Source organism: Pundamilia nyererei, unplaced genomic scaffold (genome assembly GCF_000239375.1).
Source record: "Pundamilia nyererei isolate P.nyererei 1_Seehausen unplaced genomic scaffold, PunNye1.0 scaffold00220, whole genome shotgun sequence".
Classification (NCBI taxonomy): Eukaryota; Metazoa; Chordata; class Actinopteri; order Cichliformes; family Cichlidae; genus Pundamilia; species Pundamilia nyererei.
The window spans coordinates 566,951-579,210 of NW_005187621.1; the positions used below are offsets into that span (position 1 = coordinate 566,951).

Below are 12,260 nucleotides of genomic sequence, written 5' to 3' on the forward strand. Positions count from 1 at the left end.
GACACGTGGGGTTCATACTTCTCTGTTTAAGGTCAGATACCTCAGCGCCTCTGCTTTACTTCCTGTTTGCTGTGTGTCAGTCATTTATAAGATTAATTAATACACTTTAATTTTTTTCTGTCTTTGCAGAAATCTCCATGTAATCCAAAACTGTCTGCATTACTCCTAACTTTATATTTTTTTCTATTAAAATGGTGTAAAACATGTAAGAATTATTGAATGTGTACTCTAATAATACTCAATACTATTAAAATCTTAAAAGAAAATACAAATTTGCGTTATGATTGCATTATAAACTAAAATACTATTATTGTTGCTGTTATTCATATACAAAATACAGAATAGCAATAATGTTTAACAAATCAAACTGTGTGATTATAAAACACAGTACATCTTTAAAAATAGTAATAATTATTATTAAACAAAATAAAAAGTGTACACATAAAACAATTAGAGCCTCTGCTGGATAACAATACTACTACTACTACTACTATTAAGAGTAGCAATACAATTAAATGTATAATAAAAAATAGTACATAATAATTATAATAGTCATTATCAATAAAGTACTAAATACAAAAATAAAAATATGAATTCACTGTTAAGATGATTACACAATAATAAACCACTGTTGTCATCATTATTAATATATGTACAACATAGATTTGTTGTTACTGTTATGCCCAAGATTAAAGTCAAAGTGATTTAACTTTAACTATATGATAATACAATAGTTTTATTTAATATTTCGGTGTCTTTTAATCAGAAAGTCATTTAAATTGATTAATTAAATAGTTAATTAATTATTAATCAATACATTCATTCATAATTATTTAATATCTGTGTGTCTTTGATATGAGAAGGTTATTTTATTTCATCTATGTTTAATTTTTTTTCTACTCCTTTACATTTGGCACGGAGCACATATACATTGACAATAAAGGGAAATTCTATTCTATTCTATTCTTCTATAATTATGTGTCTAACAAAGAGAAAGTCATTTCATTTATTTTGTTTATTTATTCACTACATTTTACTGTCTTCATGTTCATGCGTCTGTTATGAGCGACACTCGTCGTGCAGTGGCAGGCAGCCACCGCCAGGTGTCAGTATCACTCTGAAATGCACCTGTGCGTGTTCTCCTTCCGCTTACTGCGCCTTCAGGAAAACTAAGTTTAAGTAAAACTCTCAGTCAGGAGCCTGAGTCCAGCTTTGAAGACAGAACACACACACACACACACACACACACACAGTTAAATTAACACAGGCAGTTTTTTTTAATCCTTCCTTTTCACAGAAACACTCGGAGTGTGTTTGAAATATTCACCTTTAAAAACTGAGATCGTGTTCGCAAACCTCAATTATGCGGAGACGCGCTGTTATGTGGCGCCTTTTTGCGCCGAATGGCTTTAAATAGGACACCTGCAAACACACACACACACACACACACACACACACACACGGAGTTTTGCACTACTATTAAACATCAAACTGATGAACTGACGGGGTAAAGTGAGCCGGTAATGCCTCTGAGGTAACCTGAATCTCTCTGTTTCAGTCTGAGTTATTGGGAAGTTCTGAGGTTTGCTGTGTGCGCGGAGTGAGAGTCACTCCTCTCCTCTGAGGTGATGAAGAGGAGGTCTGTCCGTCCCATCAGAGAGAGAGAGAGAGAGAGAGGGAGGAGAGAGAGAGGAGAGAGAGAGAGGGGAGGGCGGTGAAGCCATCCAGAGTGACGCTCCGCAGCATCCCCGGACAGGAAAAAAAGTTCCTCCTCTCTTCCAAACTTTGGCGTGGAGAGCTGATCGGAGTCTTCCTCTGCTGCTCCGAGTCCCACTCAGGCTGTGCGCTCGGACATCTTTCTGCGGATACTTTTCCACCCGAGGCGCGCACTCCTCCGCGTGTCTGCGTGCACCGCACATGGATTTCAAGCTTTGTGGGTCTTAGATGAGAGGAAAAGTTTGAGTGGAAGGACAGAAGGAGAGAGCAGAAGACTGAGGAGAAGGTCGGGTGAGTCTCCGCTGGTCGGCCATGTGCTTACGGAAACATTAGAAACTCCGAGCAGAGCGCAGTCTGCAACTTTTAAATCAGTTTAAATAATTGAGTTTAAATATCACACTTGCTTTATTTTCTATCAGTTATATTTTTAAAATTAATTTCAGAGTATTTTTACTTAAATTTGCTTTAAAAAAATCATCTGATTTTAATACTTGATCGTTTTCTGGCACAAGAGCAGGTGAGAAACGGGAGAAGAAGACACTTTGGGAGCTTTTATTCCAGGTGATGTTTGAAGGTTTGCAAGGAAGCAGGAATTCCAGGAATGTGCAACCTGATATTTAAGATGCTCTCCGAGCTTTTCCTTTACATTACTGTCACTTTTTACAGCCTCAAAATCAGATGAATTTAAAAGCTGTTCTGATGGAGGCTTCCTGAAGGCCTCAGACAAACATGAGGCGCACTGACACCTCCTTTCCTCCCTCAGCTCCAGTCCACAGCAGATTTTTTTTTTTATTTGAATCCTGAAAGGCCGGTTGCATTAATTTGCATCAGAAAAAAAAGTTTTAGTGCAATTCCATTGTGCAGGATGAAGAGTTCCAGCAGTCAGGGAGGAGGAGGAGGAGGAGGAAGGGGTGCAGAGATGGGAGAAAATAATGGAGGGCCCCCCTTTATTCAGGATGACATGGGCATGGGCGACGGCGGACGGGGACGTCCACTTTCATCCTGACTGAGGCTGGAAGAAGTGAAAGAGAAAACTGGGGGAAAACGAGGGATTCGGGAAGGAGGAGGGGGGGGGAGAAAAAGATTGAGGCGAGCGAGAGAGGGGGGGGAGAGAAACGCCCCGCTGTGAGGACTCAAAAGTCTCTTATCCCACAAAACAACAAGTCCGCAGCAATTACGCCGTGTGGCCCCGGGGCATCGCTCCTGGTGGGTTTCAGTGGGATGAAAAGCAGAGAAGGGAATTGGAGGGAGAGAAGCAGATTCACCGTTTAGCACAGAAAAAAACACACTGTGGACAACCTGACCTCTGTCCTAGGAAAGAGGGAGCCCCGAGAGCTGAAAAAAACACATTTGAGTGTTTAAAAGTGAAAAATACCTGAAAAGAGGTTTTTTAAATTGTCTGAACACCAAACTAAACACACTGATTTACAGCTCCTGCTTGTTTCAGACACAGAAAAAAAAGTTCTTTCTCTTTTGAGAAAAGAAGCAAATCTTCCATCTTTGCATCCTGTATGATTTGAGCTTGAAACTTTTTGTTATTTTGAGCAAATATTTGCACCGGTTAGCAGCCGTCTTCAAAACGCTCCGATTCTCAGCTGCTGCAGATGTTTCCCACCTGAATCAAAGGTCACGCTTTAAAGTGAGAACAACATCCAGATGTGTCGCTAAAGCTGTTCACTGATGAGTCGGGAGTTGTTGTTTTGTTCCAGGATAATATTTGCTGCTTTCCTTCTTCCTAAATGAGAGCAATCTGAGCAGGACTTTTTTAGGAGTGTGTTGGAAAAATAAAATCAGTGTGATGTGAATTAACTGAGATTAAAATGTTGAAAGTGCAGATAAATCAGCGATGCAATGATTGTTTTTTTTGTAGGATTTAACGAGGGGCTGAAGGTGAAGATAAAGCCTGCTTCTCCTCCTGCCTCTCTCTGTCTCCTTTTGGGTTTCAGTCCAATTGAAACACTTCAGGAGTTTAAGGGAAAATAAATAAAGTCGTATAAAACCTAAAAGCCGCAGAGGAACTCAAAGATTTTCCCATCTTTATTAATTAAAGCTGACGTGAAGCTCCGTCCGCTGATTTTCTTTGGTGCTTTGACTTCATGTTGAAAGACTGAAGCAGTTCGGGCTGAAAAGGAACCGCTCTGATTCTCAGCTGTTCTAAACATCTGGATCTGTCGCTGAAGCTGAAATCTGTTTATTAACTGAAAGCGGTCGGCTTCTGTTTCACATATTTTTGCTAAAAGACCTGCTCTGTCATTTCTGCTGCATGAAAGCGGCACATGTTCAGGCTTTTTTGTGTCATTTCCCCCTGAAAACAGAAATCATTAAACAGATTCCAGCAGCTTCACCGACACGTCCACAACGTTCAGATACAGCATGTTTTTGCGCAGTCGGAGATTTATTTCTCTGTGCTTTAGAGAAAAACAAAAGGACTCCTGAGAGCAGATTTCAAAAGACCGAAAAAGAAACCGAGAGAAGAGAAACGTCCACGTCACAGGCCTTAGAAACTCTAATTAACCTGCACCTTCTTTCTGACCTAATAATCATTTCTACCCCTAATTTATCTGCAAATTTACTTAAAGCATTTGAACAGCCTTTCTTTGCCCCAAAGTCCCTAAAACCTTCTGAGATTGTACAGATTTTTGTGTCATTTTTCCCTGAAAATCACTACCTGACTCATCAATAAACAGCTTTACCTGCTTTTCTTGTCCCTTTAAGTTTATGGTGGCCTTTCCCCATAAATATGTCCACTTAGTTATCTTGATTCATCAGTCACATTAAACATTTAAAGCCAGAATGATGAAGAATCCGTGGACGCTTCCTTTCAGTTTTTCCTTTCAGAGCTGTTTGGTGGTTTTTAGGCTGCAAGGACTTTGGAGGACGCTGATTAAACAGTCTGATGAACAATTCAAACCTTTGGTTTTTCGTTTGTTTTCGTTGCAGAGAAGAACTTGTTTTGGATGTGATCAGCTTCGCTCATGTTTTCAATAACCAGAAACGGACAATGTTTGGGTTTTAGATCGTTGTTCAGAGAAAATGAAACATCTTTTCAGTCTCTGAGAACTTGTCTCAGGCAACAGTTAACCCTCGAAAGGTAAACTGTGCTCAGGTTTTAGTTGACCCTCCTCTGCTCACTCTCTCTGCTGGTTTTAAGTGGCTGTTTGCTTTCCTTGCCGGCCCCAGCGGGTCAAACGAGGGGAGGATTATTCAGCCGCTCGTGGGGACAAGCTGCAGGAATAAAGAGTCTCTCAGTCGCTTTCAGATCTACAAACATTGACTCTGAAGCTCGCCCCGCTGCTCCTCCACGACACGAGAAAACTTCCTCCAACAGAGGAAACGCAGCCGTCACAGAACGTGTTGACAGCACGCACATGTAGAAAAACACTCGGAGGACCGGCAGAAATCAAAGGTCGCCGTGGTCCGCCGGGGGCCTGTAGTTCCTCCTCTTTGCTTTTCAGGATCAGCTTTGATGCTTCTTATAATTAACTCCTGCAGGGACAGCGAGCTGATCTGAAGGGCGGATGTGAAGGATGCTCCTCGCTGCGCTGACACGTTAAGGAAACGCTGCATCCTTCCTCGCCTTAAAATGAGCTCTGAAAAGCTGCCAAACTACATCAGCTGACAGAAAAAAACACTTTCTTTTAAATACTTCTCCAACTTCTTTAACACATGGCGTCCCCGCAGGGCTTCTGGGATTCTTTAGCAATCAGTCACCCCTCAGTAGCGTTTGTACATGATTGCCGACCCCCCCGGACACGCCCAAAACTCTGAGACAGGAACGTGTGAGGGATAGACTTCATCTCCCAGGAGGCTCTGCAGGTATCAGCTCTGCTCTGACCAAGCGACCAAAAATCTCCTCTCAGGATGATGCCTGGTTCACATTCACTAAAGGCCCATTAGCTCTGAATAGATAAAAACTGATGAACTTTCCTATTTACTAATCATGTCTACTACGCAGCAAAAGCATCAGAAGGAGGTGTCAATTGAAACTCTTTGGGGAGAGCACTAAACATGCAGCACTTTGCACCGCTACCACATCAAACTCCAAACCGTGCAGTCGACACCATTTTAAAGGTCTTAAAGTTTGCAAATGTTGTCATTCAGCTTGTAGGATGGCAGTGATGTGCACCTTTACCGGCATATAAACTCAACAGCTCATCCTCGGTCATTGGTTCAGCAGGAGCCAATTAAAGAGGCATTTACCCAACTACTTCTAGTTCTTCTTTAATACCGATACTTTGGATTCAGGTGCTTTTCAGTATATTGAGTAGAAAAGCGCTATGTGAGAACCAGTTCATTTACCATTTACCATATGATTAAGCTTTAATTCTTGCTGTGGCAAGGACACTTCTTATGTGTGTTATCACATCAGGCTTGACTTAAAACAGCTTTCCTAACAAATACATAAAATAATAAGAATCTACTGAATCTGAATTTACTGTATTAGGAAACAAAAATGAATGATTCTGGGGACACAGAAGTGACAGAAACCAAAACTTATGAGGAGCAGAAGATTCATCAGTGTTGTAGCCGTTTACTGTTAGCTTGTCACTTCCACAGCTGGTCCGTCAGCTTATTGTCTCCCCAAAAACGGTTGTGTTGTGTTTTGTTAGGTTTGCTGCACTTTTCTGATGGCTGGTGTTTTCTTAAGCTGCAGTGCGTTACTTTCTCCTGTCAATGTGAGGACACCTCCTCACACACAGAGTGCAGAAGTTAGACACTAGAAAAGTCAAATAAGAATAATCAAGTTGTCAAAAACATGTTATGTTACTGTTAGTGAAAGTGAACCTGACCAACAAAAGTTAAACCAAGCGTAAGGAGAGAGAAGCTGACAGGGAAACCATCATCATCATCAGCGTCGTCGTCTGAGTTTACCTTAAGCCTGCCATGACCACTGCTAACAGGTAATCTGTGCCTTTTAAAGATGCAGCAAAAGAGAAACTTATGTACATGAATAACCTTTGCCTGCTGTGATCTTTGTGGACATAAACCTGAAAGTTCATGTGGGTCAAAAGTTGCCTTCATAACACTTAAATAATTCAACTGTGAAGACTTTTCTCCTTTTTGGGAAAAACACACTGAATTTATTTAATCTGATTGGATTTACACTTCCACTTTTTTTTATTTAATAAAAAACATCTTTATGAAATGAGAAGCATCCATACACAAAACGAGTTCTTGTCTGAAGTTCACTGGATCCTTTTTAACATCCTGTCCTCCAGCTCTATTGCAGGTTGCTCTGGTCACACAGCAGTTTCCTCGCTATAATGTCACAGTATTGAACAGTTACTACTTCTAACACTAACTCTAAGAATGAAAATGTAAGAATGCAGTTTAAAAGAGTTCAGTAACAACATCTGGAGTCAAAATAAGGGTGCTGTTTCCATCAGTAGTATTTATGTATTTGGTTGGGTTGTCAACCTCAACATGACCGTTTATGGACAAATAGTCAGAAAGAGCATTTGAGGATGAGGTGGGGATGGGTGTGGGTTGCAAAGCAGCTTGCAGATGCACAGACACTCGCTCAGCTTATAAGATAAGATAAGCAAAAAAAGGTGAATGATGTAAAAACTACTCAAAAGAAAGGAGCTCAGTTAAATAAAACATGAAGTAAAAATCAAATAAAGGAGCTCAATGAGTAAAAATGTAATTAAAATAAATAACTGCTCATTCAAAACAGCAAAAACAGACTTATTCAGACTCTAGTCAACAAAGAAATTATGATTCATCATTCAGGCTATGAGGCCTTTAGTTTGATGTAAATCTGTACTGCTGTAATATCCATGATATATCCAACCAAATCTGTGTTTGGTGTAGATAATGTAACTGTTATATTAGTTATTTATTGAGCTGTGCAGCAATTGTGTGTCACTATGGAAAATACTAGACCTGTTCCAGAATCACCAAAGTTTAGGATTTACTGTAGATCCACCCAGGCAGCGAGGAGGAAGTCTGCGGTCCAAAGTGAGGCTGTAAAACAGCAAGAGGCCGGGCTGTAGACGGACCATTTGGCTGGGGGTCAGGGATCAAAGCGATTGGTCAGCGTGGACTCGACGCCATCGGCACGCTCAGGCGGTCCTTCAGAGTGTAACCTAATAAAAAAGAGTCAGAGAAGAAGGAGAAGGGAGACACTTTAGGTGTTTTACTCACGGTAACGGGATTAAGTGTCAGGAATCAAACCTGAAACACGTGCAGGACTCAAGTAAACTGTGACTTGATCCAGTAATTTACCAAAACATTAGGGACACAGCAGTATTATTTTAAGCTGTGAATCATGCAAAGCTATTCAGTGGATCTATTTTGCAAATGAGCAGAATAGATCCACTGTAAGGCAGAACTGATAGATAATCCCTGCTTTGGAGACAGAACTATCAAACAGGATATCTGAGCATTTGTTTTTCAACTTTGATGTTTAATGTTTTTGGTATTACAATTAAAAATTAAAATTTCAGTTAATGTCAGCTGGAAGTGTCTGACCCTTTAAAATCCAGATTAATCATTTAAACGTAGGGAAAGAAGTGAGAACATCTAAGCTCTGCTTCTTTATCGAAATGAATGCAAATACATTCAATAACAATAAAACTGAATTTCTCACATGTACAAGCTGAAAGAAATATCTTCCTGATTAATCATCTAATTGATAAAGTAAATAACACATTAACCCTGTTTATGTGTTTCATTGTCACTTCTGTGTCTGAGATGACTGCGTGAGTTTTGTTATTATTAAATTATTGAGGAGATTTAGAAGACTAAAAATAAATAATAAAGAATTTCAAACAGAACAGGTAAGGAGAATACAAAACACCAGTCAGGTATCACAAAGCTCTACTGTCAAAAAACACAGATTAAAAATAATTCATACATTTTTTTTATTAGAAATATAGTATATTAAAATACAATTTTGAGTAAGATTAAAAGAAGAATTTCAAACTTGTGTTCTATAATATTCTTGTGTTATAAGTAAAACTAAATTATGGTTTAGTTAAGATAAACTGTTAGAATTAGAAAATCTATAAATATTTAAATTTGTATCAAATTGTAATAAAATATTATTATGATGTAAGTAATGAAATGGCAGTTTGTATTTATTTATAATAAATAAGCATTTTAATAAAAATGCCACAAAAAATGAAAAAGGTAACAAAACATGGGGACATCTTGGTAAATGAGTTTAAAAATTCTGGTTAAATGTCTCTAAAGTTTTATTTTGATATTTTAATTGGTAACTTTACTTAAAACATTTTCCCAGGTACAGGCCCTCGTAGTGATGGGTTCAAATTTGATGCTTTTTAATTACATTTCCAGCATTTTTCAACAGTAGTACAGGAAATGGAAATATTTTAAAGTTAATGGTTTAATGGTTGACAAACACATTTAGGCTCTATAAAGAAACTAAAACCAAAACTTCAGAGAGAGCCTTTTTGTTAAACTTTCAGTGCTCATATCACCATGTGGCACAGGCGGCTGGTCCAAACTCCTGGTTGTAGTGTATGAAACATGTCCTTCTTGGTGTATATGTATGATTTTTTTCGTACCTATTTAAAACATTTTCTTTCAGGTAAAATGTGGGTTTTATTTCCAGCTTTGAAATAACATGAGTGCTCTGAATTCCTACGAGCCTCGCAGAAAGCTCTGGGCCGCCTCAAAAACAACATAAAAGTGAGGTCAGGGCATGCCATGGCACTCAGGTGGGAGGCATCCATTCATCCCGCCATGCTGCTTTCTCCTCTGAACTCGGCCGCCACATCTGTTTGCTGTTGGCGAGGGCAGGAGGAGATCAGCCACAGGATATTGAACATCCTCCTCTGAGGGGAATCTCACGGAGAAACATCCAGCCTGGCTGATGGTCCGAGTCTGTTTACCATCAGCTGAGGGACAAATGGGGGCCTCGCGGGGGACGTTTCCTCGGTATAAATCCACATGTCACCGTTAGCCTCTGTTTGTGCTTTCACACAGTAAACAACCACCCCTTCTATTTATTTTATTTTAGACTTGCCACCGACCCCGGCTTCTTTTACGGGATAGCTATTATTCAAGGGAGAATAGGTGTAGGCCCCAGCCATAAATTCCAGCAAGTGGCCCTTGGAAAAGGGGGTACCGCTCCGAGGAATTGACTGCGTGCTCTGTGATTTTACTCCACTGCGCTGTGACCTTTTGAGTCGAGACAGAGTCATTTGTTTGCCTGACAAGAGCTGCTCTAATAATTCAGGCAGACGCCGGCTGATGAGCCAAACTGTACTCGAGTACACCTAGAAAGGAGAGGCATTTGTTTCCCGGACGCAGGGAATACCCTTCCACCGCAGGCCCTTTGATTTCTAGAAGTCGTGGCCCTCCACAGGAGGAAGATATATCCTGTGTGTCAGCGGCTGTTAGTTAATTTACACAGTGGCAAAGGTGTTTCTCTCAGGTGACTTGCTTTGAAATTTCAGAGCGGAGGCAAGCACAGAAAGAAAAAAAAACACAGGTTGTGCAGACTGTGCATGATTGCACAGTTAAAAACTGTACGTTTGCGACCAGGAAAGCCATAAAAATTAAAGTCAGATGTGTTAGTTAAACAAACTGCTGTGTTTGTGATTTAAAGTGACGGGAAAAGGATGACTTGGCAGGATAAACAGCCGCTGATTTCCTCACAATGACTCTGCAGAAATCGGGGGAGGGACGCTCTGAAGCTGTTGTTCCGTTAAATAACCCCATTGCAGGGCTCTCTTTCTGAGCTTTTCCACTCAAATGAATCATTGTGAGGTTTTTGAAAAGACCGACAGACAACAGTGGGAGGCCACGCTTAATTACCTCACTGACTGAACTGTTGACTTGCTAACGTGGTTGTTAGATACTCCCACGAGTAAATTCACTGATGCTTTTGCTCACTGCCATGCTCGCCATTTAATTTTCACCATAGTTTACTTTGTAGACTTTTTGAGGAATTAAAAAAACAAACATATGTGACCTCCAGCTACACAACAGAAATCGTGCTAGATAACGTTATTAGCTAACTTTACTAGCTATAAGTTATTAGCTAGTAAAGCAAGTCAAGTTGATCGAATGTCTTTAGAGCTAAAGAGAAAAAATGGTAGGGTGCAAGCCCATCTTTTATCAAGAAAATTAGTGCTTTGGCAGTTCTTCAGCACTTCTTAGCCAATAAATAGCCGGCATCACCTGATGACTCCATCATGTCATCCAAATATGGCCACTTTTGCATTTACAGATGCTACTAAGCTAGCAAGAGATAGACCTGATATAAAAATTGAATGGAAAAAAAGGATTTTGGTTAAAGTTTAGTGAGTGAAATTTTGGTATTTTATTAATCTGTCATTCAACACCAATTAGCTAACAAAGCTAGCAAGCATTAGCTGATAATGTCCCTTTTTTCCTAATATGGTCACTTTTGCAACTTGTGTCACTATGAAACGAACTAATTGTATCTTTGGAACTGCGCAGGGAAAAAAGTTCAGTTCAGGTTTTATTAAGTGAAATTTGAATAAGTTATTAGTCTGATGCTCACAATTAATTAGCAGGTATATTTGTTTTACCAATCAAGTTAGGTGGTGTTAGCTGGTGACTGACAGACTAATGTGTTGAATCTATACTGTACGGACATTGTTAGCCCTCCTGAAACCCTACAGTGTTACATAGATCTAGATTAACCCGACATGCACGCCCCTGAAAGTGTAACTACACCTCAGGTTGGCGCAGCCTACAACTACCATGCTGTCAGTTCCTCTTATGCATTTCTATTTCCTTTTTTTAAATGTATTGTTGAAAATTCTGAATCATGTTAGAAGTTTACATTATAAAATTAAATAACTGTCATATTTGTAAGTTTAGCAATTGGTATTTCTGCCTTTGTGTCTTTACAACAATTTCCCAAGTAATTAATCCCCTTTTTAGGCCAAGAACTGTGACTCTTAAAGACTAATGTTTTCTGAGAGGCCTACACAGCTAAATGTGTGAACAGTAAATGTTAAGCTTGACTAATAATGATTTGCGAGGACACATCAGAGGGCTGTAGGCGTGAAAGGCTGCCATTACGTGCCTCATTTATCACCTCAACTAAAAGAGGTTTGTGTGTGGTGAGGAGCTTCCCATGAGGCTCCACTGCTGTCCTCTCACACCTGTTACACTGATTCATCCTGAAGACAGCAGGCACACCTGTCAGTCAGACTCCCTGCTTTTTCACTAGAGACAGTAAATTGACTTTTGGTCACTGACAAACTCAGTGAACTGAAGGTTTATCAAAGTCTGCAACCTACAGCAGCCAGATTGTTGCTGGAGCCAAAAGGTCAGAGGTCTGTCTTCTGAAACTGCCGCTAAATCATTAAAAAGATACAGAAGATATTATACATGGGGCAGGACCAAAGACTCTATTAGGGACCAAATCTGCATATGTCAGTTTATCATGTAAAAACATTAGGGTTTTCAGAAAATGTACTTTAGTGGAAATAATCAGAATCAGAATACTTTATTAATCCCTCAAGAAATTATGTGGGTTACAGTTGCTCCAAAACAGTAACAGAACTACAATGCAATACTGCAATACTGCAATACTG

The 12,260-nt window shown here is 39.8% G+C and overlaps 1 protein-coding gene across 1 annotated transcript in view; it reads left to right on the top strand.

The window, feature by feature from the left end:
* Positions 1-1,964: 1,964 nt before the first annotated feature.
* LOC102211830 (zinc finger protein GLI2-like) overlaps positions 1,965-12,260 on the top strand; it is a 100,817-nt gene continuing 90,521 nt past the window's right edge. Inside the window, exon 1 of the mRNA XM_005748370.2 lies at positions 1,965-2,007. The gene's annotated coding sequence lies outside the window, so the exon portion shown is untranslated. The remainder of the gene's footprint in view (positions 2,008-12,260) is intronic.